Raw genomic sequence first — 22,750 nt, forward strand, 5'->3', positions numbered from 1 at the left:
TGAGCTAAGGTCTTGTCCTGCATTTTGGCTGCTCAGCAGTCCTGCTGCAAGGTCACCCTGCAGCTGGGGGCCTGTGCTGAGCTCTGTAGCCATCTCACACTGCCTCCAGTCTGAGATTGGTGCTTTCCAGTCCCATAGCTGCAAGGAGGGTTCGGAGCCTTGCGCCGGTGCAAGGGGTAGCAAAAGGGGGAGCAGCATTGGCGGGACTGGCTGCCAGCACTTGCCCTCCTTGCCTGGGCAAACTGGCAGCACGGCGATGCTCCCCTCCCGGGGCAGGGACCCCCGGGGCAGGAGGGCCAGCTGCCTGCTCCAGCAGGTGGGAAAGCACTGGGAAAAGCCGTAGCACGGGCCATCCCTGTGCCGGGGCTGCGGCAGCGTGGCGACCGCTGCAGCATCCCTCTCGCTGGTGCGGACGCTGCAGCTGCGGGCAGAGGGGCAGAGCGGGGTGTGAGGGGTAAGAACACCGGGCTGCAGTGCCGGCGGCCCCGAAGCTGCAGGCTGTCCCAGCCCGCCCACGAGGTGCCCTTGGCGCGGCGGGCAGCGCTAGGACCCGGCGTGCCGCGGCCGGCGCTGCTGGCACCGGGCATTGCGGGACGGGACCCTGCCGGCGGCGGCGCCGCGGGAAGGAGCCGGCAACGCTCGGGAGAACATGTAAGCGACGCGGCGGAGCCCAGGCTGCCACGGGAGCGGGTGGGTGCTGGGGCGGACCGGGGAGCCCGGCAGTGGAGGCGGCAGCGCTCGGGGAAGCCCTGGCAGCCGTCCCGCGGCCGTGCGGGGCAGCCGGGGCTAAGGGGGTGGCAGGCTATCCCACCGGGTCTCCGACCCCGGCACGCTCGGCCCCGCTCCTGCTGGTGCTGGGTGCTGCTGCTTTCCCTTCCCCTCCCTCTGCGGGACGCCCGCGGGGCTGGGCAGGGGGCTCCTCCCAAGAGCACAGTGCCACGGGGCAGTAAAGGCCTCCCCCCATCCATCCCCCAGCACAGGCAGCTGGGAGTGGTGTTTGGTTACTCTGCCCGTGGGGATGTCACTCCAGGGCTGACACGGCCACTGCTTATGGCCCCATCGCCTTCCTGTGTCAGTCCCAGCCTTCCGTGAGCGCTGGCTTCCTCCCTGCCCCGACAGTCACGTATGTTCCTGTATGGCCCCGGGGGTGCCTGCAACCACAGGGAACACCGCCAGCGAGCCTTCCACGTTCCTGGAGGCCCTGGGGCTGTGCCACCGCTTGCCTCCCTGCCAGAGCTTCTTCTGCAGCCCCATTCGCCTCTCACAGGCCCTTTGTCCCAGTAGCTGGGCACTCTCCCATGACCCTTTCTATTTGTAGGCTGACCGCTGGGAGCTTGCCCTCTGCCCTTGCACCTTTCCCCATGCAGCTCCTTTCTCCCCAGGCACCATTCCTGGCTGCCCTCAGTGTGATTTGGCCCAGTGCAGAGGTCCTGGCTGCCCTCAGAGTCCGAGGCATGGCCTCAGGCTTGTTTGTAGGACCCTGACCTCATGTGCAGGGGAGAGAGAGATGAAGGTGCAGGCAGAGTAGGGTGCGTGGCATGGCCCTTGACCCCACATCTGTGGTGCCTCTCCAGGTCAGGGCGCTGCTCTGCTGTCCCAGTAAAGGTCTTAATGCAAGAGGTGAGAAAACAGTGTCCCCATTGCTGCTTGTTGTCCTTATCCCTTCACTGCCCTGGTGTTGTCTTGGAGGGGAACTGGGTGCTGTAGGGGGGCTGCAATGGATGGGGAAATGCAGAAAGTGAGGGAAACTGGCATAGCTGGCAGATAGGAGATAGTGAAACTCATCTGTCATGGTCCTCAGGCTTGTGCAGGAAGATGATGTAGGATGTGGTGGAGGAGCACATCCACGTGCTGCTGATGGCCCCCTTGCGCTGCAGCAGCTATCTCACGTACAGACATACAAGAAGCCCCCCACTCCCTGCCAGGAGTGGCTGGAGCATCCCTGAAGGCAAGCTGGATGGTACTGGGAGCAGCAGTATGGCAGATGCAGGCAGCAGTGGCAGAGCAGCCTGTCCTGCATCAGAGCGGGCAGCCCCTGAGCTACCACCAGCAACAAGCCACTCCAGGGCTCTCTGGGAATCTAGGCTTTTGTGGAGCTCTTTTACTTCTTGAGAAGCCTGGCTTTTTGCAGGGAGCCCAGCACCATCATGACTGCAGATACAAAGCAGGACCAGCAGCAGTAGTGCTGGGCACTGCACAGCAGCTCAGCTCTGCTGTGAAGCTTCCCAGCTCTTCAATCCCGGGACACAGCACTAGCAAAAACCAGGTGAGACTTTTCCACCTGCTTGCACCCTCTGGAGGTGGCAGATTCTGTGGGGAGAGTGCAGAAGACAGGGAGTAGATTGTCTGCAGCTTCTCCTCAGAGGGGGGTCTTTTTAGAAAGCCAGCCACCACTGTAGTCAGGGCTGACTTTTGTCTTCTGGCTTGCCAGAAAGAAGATTTACTGTGTCTAGGCAGCAGCGTCTAGGAGCAAGCTGTTTCCCCAGAGACTGAGTCCTTATCAGCTGAGTATGGAGTCAGCCTGAGGCCATGAGCCCCTGGAAAGGTAGTGACAGGAACCCCTCTTGTCCCTGAAGCACTTGGCCAGTGTTACAAAGGTGCTCCTGGATGCCTTATAGTCCAGGACCAAGGGAAGAAGCTGGCAAGCTGCCTTTTCAGAACTAAGCTATGCTGAGGAGGTGCACCTCATGCCTTTCCCCATCCCATCCCTATGAGATTCAGAGTTTTCAGAGGACTAGCCAGGACCCCTTTCTCTGTGGCCCACAGCTGAGCAGCAAGCACAGCCCTACAGGACAGGTATTGTGTTCAGGGTGACTGTCACTGTGTTGTATCTTCATGTGATCCACCCTGACCCCTGAAATCTGCTTCTTAACATTATCCACGCCCTTCTGCACAGTGTGTTACCTACAAGCAAACTCTGCCCTGCTCCTTTAAACCGCCTTCAAACAGCTTGAGCTTCTGCCCTCAGACTTCCCTGCTTACTCCCAGATTTCCTGGCTCCTGCTCATCCCCACTCCCCCCGTGAGTTAGCACAGCACACACAACAAGCTCACACTTTGGGTTGCCTTGTCCCACTTTGCTCCCAGTGCTGGTGATGCCCCCATCCCCCTGCTGCAGCTCACTGCCTCCTCATCCTCACAGTGAACCCAGCGCTCGGGCCTGTGCCCGTCCTTCCCTAGCCCGAGGGGTCGCGTGGGATGCCTCCCTACCCAGAATGCCGGACCCTCTCCCAGCAGCCATCCGGTCCCCACAGCTGGGAGAACACCACTGCTGCCCTTCCCCCCGCCCCCCTCCGCTTTCCCACACTCCCTCCCGCATTCCGCGGAGCCGCTTAAGCCCGCGGGCCGGCTAATTCCTTCCCCGTGGGCTCCCCGTGCTGGCCGGTCACGGAAGGGGGGGGGCCCACGGCTGCCCCGCGCCGCCGGCAGGGGGCAGCACGGGCACGGTGGGTGCGGGGGTCCCCGCAGAGCCCTCGGGGGTCGGGCAGCTCTGCAGCGAGAACGGGAAGGGGCCAGGAGCCGGAACCTCCCCCCCCTCAGGGGACAGCCGAACTCCGACGGGCTCCCCCTGCAGCGTGAGCACGGGGCACTGCAGGCTCCCGGCAGTGTTTCCCAGCCTCATGCCTGAGGAGTGCAGGACCCCCCGGGGGTTCCCTCCTTCCTGGTCCGTGTTAGAGCATCCTCTGCCCACGGGTGGACACTCAGCTTTGCAGAGGGGCTGAGGAAGGGAGAGAGGGCGGTCCCAGTGGTACGTGGATGATCCGCTACAGAAGGGCCGCTTGTCATGGGTTCGGCCCGCTCTTCTTTTGATGTCCCATGGCTGTGTTCTGCCGGGTGGCCTGGGGGCCATGTCTCGGCTTGGGAATCCATGGAAGTATGACTAGCAAGGAGAGGAAATGATGAACGGCTGGTACTGTTGGAAGCTGTGGGAAAGGGCCTTCCTGGAGACCTCTCTGTAGGATGTTTGGGAGCATTCAGCCACAGCTCTGCCGCTGATTTGCCCAAGGGGGAAAGCATGACAGGATGGGCTTAGTCTCCAGACAGGATTTAGTCAGCCCTGCCAGACGTTTGCACAGAGCGGAATTCCTCCACTCCAGCCAGCAACTGTCGGGCCAGGGACAGACACGGGGCTGGCATGGCTGTGAGAGTTCCTGGGCCTGTGTTTGGAGCCCTTGTCTCTGCAGGTGGCCATGTGCCATAGTCCCCATGGTGCCAGTGGCCACAGAGCCTGCCCAGGGAGCAGGCTGGATGGGAGAACAGGTAGGTGCCTTGGCCCTGCACTGCCACGCGGGATGGGCAGCCACCAGCTGCAGCAGCACTCTCTGACAGCCGGAGCATGGCTCTGCCTGCTGCCACCAAGGTGCCTTGGGAAGGCTGATGGGGAGCCATGGCTTCAGGCTATCCTTTGAGCCTGGGATTCACCCATCCTCCAGAAAGTAATCTTCTGCCTTTTAGATGAGATCCAGGGAGCTGCTGGGCACCGTGCTCCACTGTGGTGTGGATGGGCTTTGCAGACTGGGGTAACAGGACCACACAGTGGCTGCTATCCCTCTTCCTCTGGCCAGGTTCCCTCATTCCCAGCAGCCCACAGCTCCCCTGTGGTGTTTTACGAGTGTGGCTGAGTGCCAGCCAGCTCCTTCCTTAATGGCTGTGCTCTGTCGTGGGAGACTGGTGCTGCCAGCTAAGGAGCAGGATGTGCCCCCGGCACTGCTTCAATGGGCCAGATGACCTTGACTAAAATGTGGGTCCCTCTGCCCACGCCAGTTCCATCCTCTGCCAAGGAGACCTGGTGTGACACCATGACAGAGTGACACTGGTGCTTGGAGTGGCCTGTGCCCCAGGACTACCATTTCTGAATGCCACAGAGTGTTCCTGCCTGTCTCCTCTGGTACGATTGGGAGCCTGGCCTGTGTGTTTTGAGTTTACTCAGGCCTCAGCTCGGGCCCTGGCAGGTGGAAACTGTGTGCTGTGGGGTAACATTTTACCTTTGGCTGGTGGCTACACAGCTGTCACTCAGTAACTAGCCACAAAGCAACTTCTCGGCTAATTGGTGTCATTAGGCAGTATTTACTGCTTTCATGCTTGTAGGAGTCAGCAAATGGGTAGCTGGGGCTCAGGAGAGGGCAGCAGCAGTACAGGGAGGGAGACAGAGGGGTGGGGATGAAGGAGAGAGGGATTGCTCTGGGGAGGACTGCACCCAGGAGGTGGTGGGAGTGAGAGACCCTCAGCAGTGGCTTGGGCAGGGCGGCTTGTGTCTCCCTAGCCTGCCAGCTGGGAGATGCCCGGTGTCCCAGAGATGATGCTGCTCCATTGGGCACCAGGAACTCCCACCACCACCTTCAGCAGCCTGAGAGGGGGCTGGAATTTAACTGGACCCCATTGTCCATGCCAGGCCCCAGGAGCCCTCTGGGCACCCCGGCCCCTTGCTGAGCTGTGTCGAATCAGGGGACAATGGGTTTTGTTTCTGCCTGCCCAGCTGGAAAACACCCGTGGCCCTGCCACCGCCACCGGGCTGGAGACGTGCTCAATGAAGGCCCTTCCTTATCATATCTCCAGGCTGTTTGCTCACTGGAGCTGTGAGTGCTTCAGGAGTAGCAGTGTCACCCCATTGCATCTCAGTGCTACCAGCATGGGGAGGATGCTTAGCATGGGGAGGTGGGTGGGCTGATTGGCAACAGGTGCCTCCCTCTCCCCTGCCTCTCCTTACAGGTTTTCACCCGGGGCTGCTCCTCTACTGGCAGCGAGCTCCTGCTGCCCTCAGCCCAGTAATAAAGAAATCACAGGCAGCTGCCTAATTTTATCCCGGCAGGTCGGGTTGCGTGAGGAAGCAGAGGGACGACGGGGTGCTGAAGGTCTGTGTGTCTCTCTTCAAGCGGTGAGGTGTCAGCTGGATATCTGTGCCACAGGCAGAGCTCAGGAGGGTATTGCAGCCCACTCCTTCCCCAGCCAGGCTCAGGCCATCAGGTGAGAATCACCTCTGCCCTGCCACCTCATCCTGAAACGCAGGGCAGGGCACCAAAATCCTGGGGGGTTACTATCAGGAGTCCTGCAAGCAGCAACCAGAGAACACCCACCCTCAAAAAGGGTCTGCCAGCAGCTCTTCAGCCAGGACCAGCAAGGAAACAGCCAAACTAAAATGGTCCCTTGAGCCATTCGCTGATCTTGGCAACGGGCTGAGATGCCTTTTTTGACTATCAAAGAATCCAGGATCATTGTAGTCTCATTATAACTGGATTCACAGGAGCCTGTAGTGTTTTTTTCCCCCATTGGCTAATAGGTTAATAACCTGCTGGCACTTGACAGAGGTCCAGCATCTTCTGTGTTTCCCTCCATGTGACCGATTAAAATGCCCCCTTCTCCCCCTTTCCCAATATGGCTGTGCCCTGCTGCCTTGCCACACGTGCAGAGAATCAGACACAACTGCTAATCTGCTTGCCACTCCACTCCTGCCTGCCTGCCCTGCCTTTTAAACACACTGGCTCTCTGTTTCTCTGCTCCGTGGCGCAGAGGCTCTCTGAGCTGAGTTGTCCATGCCTTCCTCTGAAATGGTGTGGGCAGCACCCGATGTAGGGAAATGCTGCTTCTGTGGGTCATGCATGCAAAGGGAAGGATGTTTTGCAATGCAAAGGAGAACTGGACAGCATGTAGCCCCTGACCTCAGCCCTGCTGCAGGTCGATGGCCTAGCCATGCCTCAGTTTCCCTTGCCTCTGGCACAGGCACATTAGAGGGAAAAGGAAATTTCACTGCAGAGGAGGGATGGTGGGTTAATTAATGTATGGTTGCAAAGTGCTTGCAAATCTCCAAGGAAAACGGTCGACGTGGGTGCCAAGTGTAAAGGATTCTGGAAACACTAAGTGCCTGCAAATGCTGGCTAGCTCCTCAGGGTCTAAAACTCAAATATTGCCCAAGAGGCACCGAAAATATTCCTTTAGCTCATGTGATGCATTATCCACTGCCTGGAATAAATCTCCCTTTTTGCTCTTGCTTTCCAAACCAGCTGTTTGTTTGTTTTCCCCTTTTGGATTTCATAGCTTAGTTAAAGCAAGCAATTGCTACAAGAGGAGGGGGGGGGGAAGCAGCTTTTGTGAAAGGTTTGGCAGCAAGTGTCTCTGAAGGGAGAGCACTTTAGCGCTTGGCCTGTTTGTTCTGCCAGTTACAAACCAGCTGTGGGCTCCAGGTGAGAGCGATGCAGTTCCTGCAGCGCACGTTTGAGGTCTCCGAAGAAAACTCAAAGGGCTGGGCAGCTTGAGCCGCATCAACATGTCCTGGGAAGCATGTCTGTGGGACTCCCAGTCTTATGTAAGAGAGAGGCTTTGCTGGCTGCCGTCCTCCCGGAAAGCAGGGCTTTGCCTTCTCCCTTTACTCTTGGGAGCACAGCAATCTGCCAACAGCAGCAGCGTTTTGGCACCATGCTGCTGTTTTGGAGATGGAGAGGGTGGGAATGCAGCAAGTCCCCGGGCCCCACTCAAGGCTGCCTTTTCTCCTTGCCCAAATTACACAGGGGAGAAACATCTAGCTGTGTGTCCTGTACAGTGGTGGGCCCAGTACCAGTGCTGGGCAAAGCACAGCTGTTTCCAGTTTTGGAGCAGAAACTGGTTTTGTAGCTGTTTGTTTCTTCTAGGAGGTTTGGTTTTGTACACACAGAGGTGAAGATGATAACATGAGAGTCACTTGGGAGCAGAGGGCTTTGCAAAGGCAACACACTTCATCAAGATGAAGCAAGGCAGCTTGGCCCTGCAGCAAGTGCTTGTGTTTGTGGGGCAATAAATGAGTTGTCACTGGCTGTGCGATTTGTTACCTTCCCTTGCAGAGGAGGTGTCACCCCCCTGCGACTGCATGCTGCCATTGGCATTACACAGCCCAAGGACTTGCATTGCTCTTGAGAGCAGACATGCTCCCCGAGGGGCTGAAGTGCCTCTCCTGAGAAGAGAACCTTGAGCAAGATGTCTACTGTCCTGCACCAGCCAGGGTTGGATTTCAAAGGACACTCACGCTCTTCCAGCCTTAGCCTTCCTCACCCCACGGTGTCTTGCTCACTCCTGGTCTCCTGCTTGCCTGAAAGAAGACATCATTAAACCCTGTCCTGCAAGTCAGTGGTGGGTGGGCACGCAGGTCTGTGCAGAGAAGCAGCCGGCAGCCCGTGCTGTACTTAAGAGCTGGAAGCTGCCTTTCTCCACGCCTCCCCTCGGGTCCATCTGCTGGCCTCCTGTCTGCCTGCGGTCACCGGTGGCTGAGACTCTGTTCAGTGCTAATGGATTTCAAACCCCCTGTCTCCAGTGAGAGACATCTCTATTGAGGGATGTTGATTCCAGTGCTTGGGGGAGCGGCTGGGCTGTGCAGACAGGACCAGAGCTGTGAATTAGAGAACATTTAATCCCGTACTTTGGTGATGGTAAGTGCTATGTACCCTGCTGCTGAAAGCCTGGGGTGAGGCAGTGGCTACACCCTGTCCTGAAGTGGAGACTTCCTGGAATATCTACTCAAAGGTAAATTTTGTGGTGTTTCTCCTCCCAAGGATAGGATCTGAGGCTATAATGATGCAGAGAGCCTTGTCCTGGCTTCTGAAAGCACAGTGGCACTTTGGCTGGGCACCACCACTCTGGACCCTGTGCTCAAGTTCCTGGGGTAATTTGTTCTCACAGCTTTTAGCCTGTCCTAAAGTTGGAGCTTATGTAGAAAAATAAAATTATAGAGATGCTCAAATTTTAGCTCATGCTGCTAAGCAGCAAGTGTGGACATCCCGAGGAGAAATATGGGGCCCAAGGTGCCATGGCATCCATGTCCCAGGGACTGCCAAGGGGGCTTGAGGGCCTCTGTGGGTGACAGTGTGGTACATGTCAAAGCTAGAGAGGAGGTGACGTGAGACATGCTGAAGCAGGCAACCTTGCTTTTCTATTTGGTTTTTGCAGAGGAGAGAGGAGATAGGAGGTGGGAGAGTAGAGACAAGGTGAGGCGAGTGGACAGAGGAGAGGTTTTGTCTCTGTTGCAGCTTAACTAGAAGACCTTCCAGATCAGAATGGCTTAGGAAAAATGGGCTGAGGAAAGGCAGGCCCAGGGCTTGCATCCATCATTGCCTGGGGGACTCAGAAGGAGCTTTAATTGGAGATGAGAGCTTTTAAATTTAATTTTATCTGATATGAATCTTACATTTAAGAAAAGAGCCTCCTGTCTTACTATCTGACAACATTTCTGGTGCTCACTTCATGTTTTTAATGCACCCTGCTGATTCCAGAAGCCCACGACAAATATCTACCAGAAGCACAGTGGGAGAGATCCAGCTGCAGTCTGTTACCAAGCAGATCAGTGAAGAGGTCTCTTCCTGAGGGTGACACTCTGCAGTGTCATGGTTGCGGCTCAGAAAGCATTGGTAGCTGTCTCAGCCCTGTTCCCATTGCCTTTTTCTTGGACCTTAAGGACTTTTTGCTTACGTGGCAATGTTTTGTAGGTCTGTCTTAAAATACAAGCTTGGTGCTTGGATTCTGCAGGGAGACGTGTGTTAGAGATCATTGCGCTGAAAGATCGTGAGGATGGGAATCTGCCAGAGCTTTCGGGAGTGTTTTAACTTCTGGTTTTAATTTCTAACCCAAACTGATCACCATCTGCAGAGAATTTTCTGAGATTGTTTATTAATGGAACAAGTGTTTTCATGGTCAAAGCTGCTGCAGGGACTTCCTGGTGTTGCTGCCTGTGGCCGCACAGCAGAGCTGAATGGAGAGAGCCAGGAGGGCCCTGTGTTCCTGGTGGAGGAACCTTTAAACATCCAGCTTTATAAAAAAATGTTTCTGTGGCTGTTTTAACTGCACAGATATGAGCTTGAATTCAGGTGCACTCCGTGCACTTCCCTTTGCTGGGGGACAAAGTACCCTGGACAAAGGACTCCTGCACGTCCGCACTTAAGCTAAACAACAGGTTTTTATCACAGCGGAGAGTAGATATCTATTCCAGACTGATAGGAGCCTGGAGACGGCAGCTTGAAAAAGCAGATCTTAGAATTTGTGCCTGCCCTTTGGATATTGCATACACATGGTATTTATATCCTCTGAATATAGGGGAATTGCTAAGTATCCAGAGGGCTCTACATATTGCCTGCCATCCTGGTAGTGCCGCCCCGAATACACATCGCAAAAGGCTGTCTGTAATCCTACTCATAGAATCACAGAATGGTTTGGGTTGGAAGGGACCTTAAAGATCATCTAGTTCCAATCCGCCTGCCATGGGCAAGGATGTCACCCACTAGATCGCTAATTCAAGACAGTTTTACATACATACATATGTATATACACACATGTACGTATGTGTGTATAGGTGTGTGTACACATATATATTTATATACGTGTGTGTATGCATATGTGTGTATATATACACACATCCATACACATATACGTATACATATATATATGTATACATACTACACCCTTAAGTGGTGATTGCCAGCAGAGGGTTTTTGTCTGGATTAGAACGCAGCATGGGGGACAAGCGAGGGACCTGGCAAATAGGGCCAGTTCACACTCCAGTTAGAGCCATGATTTAATGCACAGCTCCTTTAGAGCTTTAATATTTACTAATGCCTAAGATATTAACGCAAATCCGTCCCTGGGTGCAGCTCCGGAGTTACGGGGGGGGAGGGTTCGGTAGCTGCCGGGGGGTTTCCCGCCAGCTGCGGGGCGTGGAGACACGGTAGGCGCGGAAAGGGGGGGAGCCAGGGGCGGGCAAGGCCGGGAGAAGGGACGGCAGCAGAACGCGGGGCGGTGCAGAGAGCGCGGCGCAGGTGGGTTCAGCCTGAGGCGCGCACGGCTGCCCGCGCAGGGGTCGCGGTTCCTCTTACCCTTTCTCTCCCAGGGGCGAGGGGGTACGGGGAGGGGGCGGGAGTCGGAAAATCCGCCGCCTCTCCCACGCGGGGACCGCGTGGCACTGAAGGCGGCAAAAAAGCGGAGGAGGAGTTTACAGAGCGGGAGGGAGGCGGTGGTTTTCCATCCGCACCGGGGACAGAAGGCGCCGGAGCCGGCAGGCAGCGGGGGGCAGAGGTAGGCGCCCGCGTTCAAGGTATTGGCTCAAAGTCGCCGAGCTTTTGGCCATCCCGACTCCCTCCGAGGCTCCTCGCGGATTTTCGAACCTGCCGGGTGCGTGGGTTCCTCTCCGGGACGCCTCGGAGGGAGCGGGCGGGTGTTCCAGTCTCAGGACCCGGCGCCAGAGCGTGGGGAGAGGCGGCGGGCAAGTCGCGGCTCGGAGTGGGGGTGTACGGGTATGATGCTTAGATGCCGCTTTTTGGGACGGAGGATTTTCTTCCTTGCTACCTTGAACGGCAACTCCAAATCCCCTTTCATAGTTACTGCTGCAGGGAGAGCATGTGGTTTTGGGGATGCGAAGTGGAGCATCCAGCATGGGGCTCTGGGGATGCGAAGTGCAGTGATGCTTTGATACCTGGGATGCTGGACTTTTCCAAGGGGTGTGTGCGGCGGTCCTCCGGCTGCGGAAATGCACATCCCTGCCGAGCTCTCGCCCATGTGCACGACGGTGTCTGCCAGCATGCCGCAGTCGGCGGATATTGTGAGGACCCGCTGGCAGGTGCGGGGGCAGGGTACCATGTGCTGTTGTGCGAGAAGCGGGGCAGAGCCTCCTTGTCTGGCAGAAAAACTGCTGGCCCAGGGTTGCTCCAGGTCCTGCTCAAGAAAATGCTTCCGTTAGCTCTGGGATGCTATGGAAGATTTCAGTGAATGAGTTTCTTTCCATTTCTGAGCAAACCATCAATGCTGATGGAAAGCCTGGTCCAGGCACGAGTGCCAAGAACTCCTGTAGAGCCCTTTTGTGCTGTCCTCCCCACCCCATAGTTAAATCTGAGCCTCACACCCGTGCTAGGTGCTAATACTGGCAAACTAACGCCATCCGTGCCTATACTCACTGCATTCCCATCTGCCTCTTGGGAATGGGCTGTGGAACTGTGGGCTGTGTGGGAAGGTAACAGCGGCCAAGCCCTAGAGCTGTGGGATCGCAGACAAATAAGACTGTATCCTTGATCCCCAAGGCTAGGGGCTGCAGGAGGAATTTGTGCAGCTGTTGGCCACAGCTGGATGTGCTTCCCGGCTGCTCCAAAGCAGGAAGCAGCCAACCGGCCCCTCAGTTGCCTGTTGTGAGCAGACACAATTGAGGGACTTCTATGAATGCCGACACGGGAAATCCCACTCCCCTTCTGCACCTCATCCCAGCTTGGTGGCATTGTTTCCTTTCGCCAGCCCCGGCTGGGCAGCCTCAGGCTCCTTCAAGCCTGCCTTCGCTACAAAGCTATCTCAGGATGTGACTATGCAGGGATGCTTTTCTCTTGGGTACACTGGTTGTCTGAGTGCAGCTCATGGGTCATTGATAGTGTCAGTCCAGTGTGCCCTCCAAAGCACTCCTGCTCCAGCCATTGCCTTTTGCTGGAAAAGACAGATAGGCTTGCCTTTGGCTCACCAAAAAGGTCTCCACAGAGCAAAGGCACTTTCTGTTCAGCACTGAGGGCTGTAGCATTGGCCTCAGAGGATGGTTTGCTGCGTGGCTGTTCCTTCTGCAGCTAGTGCAGACAAGAGGTGGGAGCCTACACTATGCCAGGTACCTGGAGTGAAGAGGCTGAAGAAATTCACTTCAGCTTGAATCAGCAATTGTAGTGCCAGCACATAGGGCAGTATGGCACCTCCATCCTGCAGTTCCTTTTCTCCATTCTTCACCAAGCTGTGTAATTAACTATTGCCATCAATTCTCCAGCATGGCATCCCTCCTCTCATTATCTTGGGCTGGGAGGTATTACTGAGCCTCTTCCTCTTTGAAGATGAGCCATGGGCTTTGTTCTTGCCCTGGCATGACCTGTCTCATTCCTTGCTGTGGTCTGGGGGTAAGCCAGGGTGCGGAGGACAAGGCACCCGTTCACCCACTCCCATGCTACACCTCCCTCACTCTACCTGGCTTAATTCCCAGTTCCCCTTGCAGAGACAGGGCTTGGGGACCAGCTCACTGGGACAGAGGAAGCCCAGGACCACCTGCGTGCCCTGTCCAGATGGGAAGGCACCAGCTTTAGGAAGCCAGCAAACAGCTTCTGGTGCTTTCTCTGGAACACAGGCAGATCTTAGTTGGTTTTGTTCAATGTAACATCCAGGCCTTTGGCAAGTGTTAAAGAAGCTGCAACCCCTGCTCTCATCAGCAGAGTGCTATTTGCCTGTGGTCCTTGCCAGCTCCGTACTGACTCCATGGTGTAAACCTTGCTTACTTGCCTGCACCTTCCTGAGCCTCCCCAGCATCAACCTATGTCCTGAGGCATCTGCCAGCCCAGCACTGCACTGTTGGGGCTGCAGGACTGCCAGCTCTTGGAGTCACATCTCCCTGCTAACTTGTACTCAGCTGCCAGCAAGCTGAGGCACAAAGCGCTATGCAGAGTGAGCGACACACATTTGCAGGTGGGCAGGAGTCAGACTTTTACCAGCCACACAGGTATTAGGATTTGATTAAGCAGTGTGATACAGACTAATTGTTTCTTAGGTTAACAGTATGCAAGATACGGGATGGGGAAAGAAGTGTGCAGAGGGGCAGGCCCTGGGTGGGTTTGGTTACATCAGGATGTGTGGTCTGGAGGGACTACGGTGCCCCAGCTGAGGCTGCAGCACAGTACTGCACCCCATCTTCCACTCTAGATTCTGCAGACCTGGTTTGGAGGCTGTAGATGGGCTCTGGGGTCCCCATATGGGAGCGGAGCTGTGATGCTGCATGAGGAATATGTTGAAGGGTTGTTGCTCCCATGAGACAAGGGAAGCTGTTGTGTAGGAATAACACCAATTGTCCTTTATAACTTCATTGGTGATGGTGGTGGTGTGAAGAACATCACTGTTTTGACCTTTTGGTCCTGCTCTGGCTTGGAGCAGGCTTTCCCAGGTCTCACTGATCCCCAAGAAAGGGGAGGCTCAGATCTCTGGGTATATGTAGCTGTCATGCGCCGACTGTGACACAAATTGGTGAGCCTGGCATTCTGGGTGCAGTGCTCAAGGTTCTTTTTCAGTCTCTTGGTTAAGACGTGGGTAAGCATGGTGAGGCTTCATCTCCAGGAGACTGGCTTTCCTTGAGGCCAAAGGGGAGCAGAGACCTTTTGCCTGCCTGCTGGCTCATGCAGAAGAAGTCAACAGGAAATCAGGCAGATTTCCGCAGAGCCTTCTTGCCTTCTTCCCACCACACGACTGCCAGTGAGATTTGCTTTAGTTCAGTTCATTTAGGACTTGTCTGATAGGAAGGCACCTCACTGTGAAATTTCCAGCTGGAAATTCATGGAGTGAGCAGACCAGGAAGCTGCAGAGGGAGGAGGCAGGCAGGGGCTGGAGGTGAAGAGCAGGGAGTGATGTGGCTGGGTGGAGTGGAGCGGCAGGACCAGAGGGACGCGCAATCAGCCTCCTGCCCAGTGAGCAGCCTGCTCCTGCCACATACTGAGGCTCAGTCATGGCAGCAGGGCTGTGTCATAAGCCTTGCTGTGATGAGGGCAAGCCATCAACCTGAATGTGTACCTGCACCCCCAGACTGACACTGAAATGGCATGGGTCTCTTGCAAGGCTGCTGGGAAGAGAGGCATCCTGCCTGGGCCACCCTGCTTGGCTTCTCCCGCTGCTGCCCAAGCTGCGGTTCCCAACATGGTTCTCACTCCTGCCTGGCTCGTCATGCTTAGCACAGCCACCCACTGATACCATGCAGGGACAGGGAGACAATTTATACCTGCAGCTGAGGCCTAGCTCACCTGGCTCAAGACAGTGAGGGCTTTGGAGTTTTGCTACAGGTTTGCTCATGGTCTTGGGAAACCCTCATGAGAGGAGCTCCCCTGTTCTAGGCTTGGGGATGACCCCTGGAGAACAGTTCAGGGAGGTAGGAGGGACTGGTGGCATGTCTCACTTCTGAGTCCTGGCCAAGGCTCAGGGTTGAAGGAGATGCCAGCCTTATCTGCCTTGCCTGCTCTGCCTGCAGTAGGCCTTGTCTTTGCCTGGTCTCAGGACCAAACTGGAGGCAATTCCATTTTTTATCCTCCCTCAGTGCTGTACCCTCAGCTCCCTGATGGACTGGATCTCTGCCCCACTGCTGCAGGATGCACACAGGACATGTGGTGCTTTCAGCCCATCAGGGTTTGTAGGTGTCAGGCTGTGGCTCAGGATGGCAGGGTTGGGTGGGTCTCCGTGGCAGTCTGAAGAGAGTGGGAACGTTATCCATTAACCACAGGAGGAGGCAGACCAACGGCAGCACAATGAAGCTATTATGAAGTGATCCACCCTACCCTTCAGCTTCTCCTTCCCGTCTTCACACCCACTACTCATGGCAACACAAGGCTGGTGTGTCTGCGTGGTGAACCACATCAGGACATTGATCTGCCAGTGCATTCCTGGAGGCAGTGGGTGTGGGGTGCCCAGGTGATGCAAGGCAGAATCCATGCCTTGCGGGGAGGGCGGTGAGAGAGCGGCTGAAGAGCACCACACTCCCCCTGCCTGGCTTCTGCAGCTGGGCTTGCTCCAAAAGTGGAGCCTTCAACCTGAGACAAAACCCAACATCAGTAAATAGCCTGGCCATCGATATACAAACGCAGATTTTCTGCTACCAGCTGTCCCTCCCTTTCTTCCTTGCGGCTGTTAGGGGGATGCAATGTGTCAGAAGGGATTGCTTCAGCAGGGCTCAGCCTCTGGGCTCCTGTTGCCCAGCATCACTGTGGGAGTGCATCAGCATCTCAGTATGGTAAGACACACAGGTAAGCCCTGACAGGACATCTTGCCGGATGGCCAGTCCATCTCAACAGGGGTACAGTAACCTCAAGTCTCCCAGCAGGGCATCTAGAGCTGCCCTCATCTCCTCTGCTCCCCACACTACCCTGGGAGAGGCTGGGAGGCTGGTGGAGTCTGCTAGCCAATGTCAGTGGCTGCAAAGCGCTATTTCCACATGAGCAGAGCACTCGGTGGCTCTCATTCAGAGTTCTCTGTGCTTCCCTGAGGCATCCCTGAGGATTGTCACAGTCCCAGGCAGGCTGGGATATCATAGCTGGGGCACACTGGGTGGTGGCTGGTTGCGCAGATGTAGCAGCACAGGCTGGGATTTGGGGGGGATGTGACTTGCTCTTTCCTGACTTGTGGTTGAGCTCGTAATTGTTGGTTGTGTGGGAGACTCTGTTTTGACGGGATTTGGGCAGACACAGCGGTGAGCTCCCCACCTCCTGTTTGCTCTCTCTGCCTGATCCTACTCACATAAAGACTTTCCTGTTTGCCACGGTTTAGCCAAGGCCAATGCCAAGGGTGGGAGGTTTAGGTTCTGACTTATTTGCTCCAAAGGAAGTGGCCGCCTCGAGTCTTGCTTTGACTCCACATGTGAGACTTTAGTTCTGCCAGGCTGTTTGGGAAAGCTGAGTTATTCAGGGAGGAGGGAAGAGGGTGCCAGAGATGGTGCTTACGCCCTGGGTGTTTACTCCAAGTCCTTTGCTTGATCTATGCCACTGATGGCATGCTGCCTCCTTGGCTTTCCATTCCTTGGACCACAGACAGTGTGCTGCCCACACAGCTCTTCTGTGTCTGCATAGAGCAGGGATATGGCAAACCCAGCTCTCAGCAGGCAGCATCTCCTCCTTAGCCCAATTTAAAATCAGCTGGGAAACGTACAAGTGTGTGTGGCTCCTCAAGTCCCTCCAACTCCTGGGACTTCTAGGGACAGCTTTACCCCACTGTTAGGAGATGGCTGTAGCTTTGGAAGTGACTGGAATTGGGCATGTGGCACAAGCAAACCCAGATAGGACATCCATCCCTTCTGCCTCCATTTGTTTCTGGGGATTGTGGGGTGCCCCCTGGCTGGGATAAAGAGGGTTTTTGAGGTGTGGGGGTGACAGACACTCCTGTTTCCTGGAGCAGAGCCATTGTATCCATTGTGAAATAGCTGCATTTAGCAGCTGAAGTCTGTTTGGAGTTTGCAAGATGCTGTGGCTGTCCAGGCAGTGAGCAGGATCTTGGCAGGACAGGCAGCTGGCAGAGAGACCACATCGGATGGTGACGGGTCCCAAAACCTGTTTCTGTGCTCACCATTCCCCTTCTCAGTAGGGCTGCAGACATTTCATGGCAAAAGCAGTGGTCAGCCAGGGCCCCTGTTCTGAGCTGGCCTACAGGCGAAAGGCCACTTTGGTTTCCGGAGACCCAAAATAGCCCATGTATTTCTGTCCTGGCCACCAGGCACAGCTGACGTGCAGAGGATGGAGACAACCTTGACTTGCCGCAGGCTGGTGGTGGTTGGTCCCAGTGTGCCTGTCCCAGCTTCTGCCCAGGGGCTGCTGCTCAGCTGGGAGGAATTGCCCCTCCAAATTGTGGGAGCTGGGGAGGTGGTGACACCAGGGGAAGATTGTGTTGTTCTGGCTCTGTTTTCACTCTTCTGTCGTCCACTAAATTGGAAGCAGCTGTGCAGCTTCAACCAGCCTCTGAAAAACAGCTGGGGGGGGCAAAATGACCTCTGCCCTTGAGCCAGTCCCCTAGCAGGGCTGGCAGCCTGCTGTAGACCTCTGCTGGGTCGTCTGGGTGCAGGGACAAGGCTCGCTCCATCCAGCCCTGGGGGTGTTCTCTCACCCCCTCGGGGATCAGCAGTTCAGCAGCTCCCACTGGGTTTGGGTAGCTCTTGCCTGCTGAGGGTCCTGCCAGCTGGCAGCTCCGTGCCTTTGCGTCTGGCTCCATATAGGAAGGAGCTGGAGCTGGAAGGACAGCCTCTCTCCTGGGAGGTGAAGATGCTGTGAGGTGCAGGAGGTGGCTGGGTGGCAGCAGGCAGGGGGATGCTACAAGCAGGTACTCTTACTGATGGTTGGCAGCCAGCTTTTCCTGCCCTTCCAGAAAGCATCACTGTTTGGGGATGAGTGAGTGAGTCCTGGGCTCAGATTCTCCTGAGGAAAAGAGCGGCATTTCGGGTTGGAGAGTGGTTAAGCTGAGCCCTCTAAGCCTCCTCTGTCAAGGGCTCTGCATGGAGGGCCTCCATGCATAGTTTGGGGAAGAATTTACAGGGACTTTTGAACTTGCTAATAATTTCACAGCCTGTCTTGCCTCTCACTGCAGGACTGTTTTGAGGACCTCCTGGCTGGAATGTAAGCTGTCCCCATCCTTCTCCTTCAGACCCTCAACTGCAGGTTTCTTCATGCTCAGCTCCCTTATGTTGTTCCTGGCGTGACTCCTTCCTGGGTCTGCCAGCTCTGAGGTCAGTCCTGGGGCTGAGAACACAAAGCAATGATGGAGGAATCATCTTCACTCTACATCCCAGCACCCTAGTGGCCACCAGTGGCAGGTGTCCTCCTGCAGTCCTGCTCTCCCCCTCCAGTACTGTTCCCCAAGCAGTGACCTTGGGGTAGTCATGTGTTGCTGATAGATAAAGCCCTTCCCTCCCAAACCCAGGAGAAGGCAGGGTATGAAGAAACATATATTACTCCTCTTTCATTCCCTGGCCATGGGACTCTATCTGCTGGGTTTTTTTCACATGCATTCACCGAGTCCTTATCTTCAGACTCGTCTGGCTATGAGCTATTTTGCTCTCATCCTGTTTTGTTGTGTGCTTTCTCTTTAGGTGTCTCACCTTCACTCCTCTCAGCTGCAGACATGAGGGGGAAATGGGGACATGGTCCTGTAGGCTCAGCTCATCCCTCTGACGTGCTTTAGCTGCTGCCCAAGGTGTGGCCGACTGAGATACCATCTGTACAGACATAGGTGGGGATTCCTCTTGAGCAAGCCTGAATTGACTGGGGGAAAGTACTAAAGCAAAAGAGGTGCATCAGACAGCCATGCCCCTGGGGGTCTTACCTGAACTCTGCCCCAGCCCATCAGAGAGCATCCCTCTTCCCACCTGACTGGGTGAAAATAAGGAGTGTCACCTGCCTGTTGGAGAGGCAGGCTGCAGGCAGGCAGGCAGGCGCCAGAACTGTGCCTTCTGCTGTGGCGTGATTGGGATTGCTTTTATCTTCTGTGCATGGCTGTCCTGGCATTTGGTGGGCCTGTGCCACCACTGCATCAAGCCCCAGGTTCCTCTATGCAAGGAGGACCTGCTCCCAACTTGGGGCTGCCTCTGGCTGCTCCTTGTGCTCCCAGCTGATTTTTACATTAAAGCTGTCCAGTTGTTCTCCACAGGGGTCCTGTAAGGTTTTCTCCATTTGGAAGCGGAAACATAGCTTCCTGCCATTGTCCTTCCCACTGCAGCCCCCAGGTCAATCCCAGGGGAGCACCCCTTTCTGCAGCACTCCCCTCCCTGTGGCCCCTGGGCAGCACCTCCACTGGCCACTGGACCCCTGGGGGGCTTGGACCAGTCCTGTGGACATGGGCTGTGAGGCTCTGCCTGCTGCAGAGGATGCCGGGAGAGCATGAAGGTCTGGAGTGAGGCATCCCTGGGCTCTCCCCAAGTCCATGATGGTCCCACGGGAAGCCATGGCCAGGTATTGAGAGCTTGGTGTGAGCTTCTGTGCATGCCTGTAGTGCATCACCCTCTGCCCCTCCCCATCTCCCTGCAGCTCCTGGAGGTGCTGAAAGCTGTCTGGAAGCACTGTCCAGGTCCTGGAGGTAGTTTGTGTCTGGGTTTGGAGGTTTTGCAGCTGCACTGGCCTGAGCAAATCCCTCCCTCTGCCCTTGGGAGAAAGGGTTTTCGTTTTTCTAAATTTCCAACAAACTGAGTCTGAACCTAGCCCTAGAAAAATATGCCTCCCAAGAAGCAGCTCAGGGTTGTGGCTTGGAGGGGACAGTCTTCTTCCCTGGGAAGAGTGGCCTGAGTGGGTGCCATCAAGGAAAACAGCTTCTCAGAAGAGCCCCTGTGAATCCTGTCTCTGCAAACAGTCTCCTGAGATCAACTTATCTCTCCTCCTCTGACGCCTGCTCAGAAATGATGTCCCTCCCTTAGCTCCTGCCCCCCTGCTTCCTGCCCCAGGCACTGTATCTCCTCCTGTACCTCCAAACCACCGGCCTTGGAACAGGCAGCTTGCAGGGCTTTTCCTGCCTCTCCCAAGGATGCATCATCCCTGTAGTCCTGTGGCCTGAAGTGACCAGGAGCAAGGGGTTGGGACCACCCTGCCCTTCTGGTAAGCTTCTTGCTGTTACATTACAATGTCCCCCTGCAAGCATTTGATGGGACACTGGGCAGGAGAACCCATCTCTGCTCCAGGGAGATTGTGTGGGTGCCTGGAGGGGTTTTCTCTGGCCAAGTACGAAGTTGTGCCTGGGCTTGGGCACTCACCATGTGGTGAGGAGAGAGGTATGTGGGTTCATTGTGGGCCTACCATTGCTAAGGACCTCTCAATGGTGTTTCGCCAGTGATATGTCAAGGCTGGAAACCCACTCAGCAGCCCTGCTGGGGATGTGGATACCCAGGGCTTCATGGGGCTCAGTAGTGGTTGGAAGAGTCCCAGCTGCGTCACCTGGGGTAGTTTTAGGACTGGCTCTGCCCCACCACTGCCCTTTCCCTGGTGGGATGCCCTTCGGGACAGTACTGGAGTCTCAGCAGGCCCTAGGGAATTTGCTGCCCAGCCAGATCGCTTTACCTGCTGGGGGCAAGGGCCCCCAGGGAGCCTCTCAGGGCTCCTTGAACTCTCTAGATAAGGGACTTTGCAGCCGGCTGGTGTGTGCAGTTCAAAACACACCGCAGGGCTCAATGCTCCCCCCCTGCCAGCCGGCAACCGAGATAACAGCGGGTGCTGGGAGTGGGGTCAGTATCCGCAGCTTCTGCTCTGTGAGGTGTTTGTGTGGTGGCTGCTAGTGCTGCAAGCCTGAAGGCAGAGGGTGTCTAGAGCTGCCTCTCCTTTTGCCTGTGGAGAACTGAAGAGAACCAGGTGAAGCAGGTCAGAAATGTTGTCCAGGGACCCTCACTGTGTGGGGTGAGGGTGCGGCACAGGGTGCCTTGCAGGAGGTTTGTTTTTCATTGGCCAAGCTCTGGCAATGCAGAGGAGTTTGTAAACAGCAAGGCAAGGGAGAAGGCAGAAATACCCCCTTCCTGCTCCCCTGCTAAGCCCCCTCAGGATGCAGGCATGGGGCAGTGCTGGGGGAGCAGATGGCACCGCAAGGCTGTTTCCTGAGAGGCAGAAAGGAGTAGAATAATAGGAAGTGCTATCAGCTCACTGATGTAAACTGCTCGCAAAGCACTCTAAGAGTAGGAAACCTGCTGCAGGCCATTTGAGGGATGGGGGATTGGAGGAAGAGACTCCATAGCAGAAAAGCCAGTTGAAGCTTTTGTCTCTCTGTTCGCTCCACAAGAGCCTGAGCAGTTTCTTCCACCTTCTTTTGAGGGGCTTCTCAGAGCATCTGCAGAGGAAAAGTTAGAAAGCAAAGGGAAACAGCAACAAGTGGCTCGGGCCAAGCAATGTTCCCCTGAAGGAAAGGGAGGGTGAAGCAGCTGTCCATCACGTGTGGCCTCTGGTCATTCACAACTGCTCCAGCCCCCAGGGACTGGGAGGGGGGAACGATGTGACGTTTGTTTCTAAGAAGGGCTAGAGGGGAACTTCAGAGAAAAGCTGACTGCTGGATCTGCTGTGTGTCCTGAGTGTCTGTGCAGGGCAGGGTCTGTGGGCAAGGGAAGCTCCTGCCAAAGGGCCCCCAAGATTGGAGCAACACTTCATAGGGACTCTGGGCTCATAGTGCCCATACTGCTTCCCAAAAAGAATGCCAGCCAGCTTTCAGCCCCGTTTTTAAGGGAACTTGCTGGTCAAGAGAGGAGGTCCTTACATGGCTCTGTAATTAGTATGAAAACAGGAAGGACGGTGTAGGAGTCAGCAGTCAATTTTTGCAGTAAAAGGAGATCTCTGCATTGGTCCCATGTTTTTTCAACACGCTCGTGACCTGAAAAAGGGAATGAGCAATGAGATGTCAGGGCTTTGATGAGGTGATTGGATTACTCAGGTTCATGGGGACAAGTGCCAGCTAGGAAAGAGTACTGACAACAATTACAACACCAGGAAGTAGGCAGATGAAATTCAGTATAGATAAATATCAAGTGATAGACGAGGGAGGGAGAGAAAAGGCCCGAAATCCACAAACAAGACTGTGCTCTCAGCTGGCCACTCGCAGCAAGGCCTGGAGCTATTTCAGATGGCTTGGTGTGCGTAAAAACACAAATCGAATCATCTTTGTGAATGATAAAGCAGAAAGAAAGCAGGAAAGCCTTGTGCCACTCTTCAAATTGGTGTCTCACCCCTGCACAGTCCCTGTGTGCCCTGGCACCAGCATCTCTGGAAGAGTCGAGGGGAGCTGGGGAAAGTTTAGAGAACAGCAACAAGGAGGACTGAAGGCGTGGAGCCATGCCTGAATGACTAAGTGAGCTAGAATTTCTGTTTGGAAAATGTGCTGTTGGGTGGATACAATCCAGGTCTGTAAAGCCGCCACTCCAATGTTCATCCACCCTTTGATGTCGAGGGTGAGGGAGCCTTGGCTGAGGCCCTGCATCCAAGGGGAGCTGCTGCCCCCTCTCAGAAGCTCCCGAGTTAAAGGGGGAAGTCGTATTTCACAGAAGCGAAACCCGCCATGGACTGCAATGCGTGTGAACAGCATGTCCCTTGCAGCTTGGAGGCTGGGGAACAGCTGGGGAGTCGGGATGTGCGTGTGCCACTTTTACCTTTTCCTGGCATCTGCTTTTTCCTTTGATGGAGACCAGCCTTTGAGCCAGATCGGCCTCTGCTTTGACCCCCGGTACCTGCCTGCCCTTATTTTGGGAGGGTTTGCCTTTATCTCAGCACCGCGGTAATGGTGCACAGCTGCACACACTCATACTTCTTGTGAAATACAAG

The 22,750-nt window shown here is 55.6% G+C and overlaps 1 protein-coding gene across 3 annotated transcripts in view; it reads left to right on the plus strand.

Moving 5' to 3' along the window:
- SLC29A1 (solute carrier family 29 member 1 (Augustine blood group)) overlaps positions 1–22,750 on the plus strand; it is a 34,137-nt gene that overhangs the window by 198 nt on the left and 11,189 nt on the right. Inside the window, exons 1-2 of one of the 3 annotated variants that reach the window (XM_039389480.1) lie at positions 547–651; positions 5,809–5,963. The gene's annotated coding sequence lies outside the window, so the exon portion shown is untranslated. Of the gene's footprint in view, positions 1–546; positions 652–5,808; positions 5,964–10,749; positions 10,769–22,750 lie in introns of those variants that run through there. The other 2 variants (XM_039389481.1, XM_027735215.2) reach the window with 2 other exon arrangements.

This window comes from Pipra filicauda, unplaced genomic scaffold, assembly GCF_003945595.2.
Source record: "Pipra filicauda isolate LSUMZ 115617 unplaced genomic scaffold, ASM394559v2 scaffold72_size3293161_pilon, whole genome shotgun sequence".
NCBI lineage: Eukaryota > Metazoa > Chordata > Aves > Passeriformes > Pipridae > Pipra > Pipra filicauda.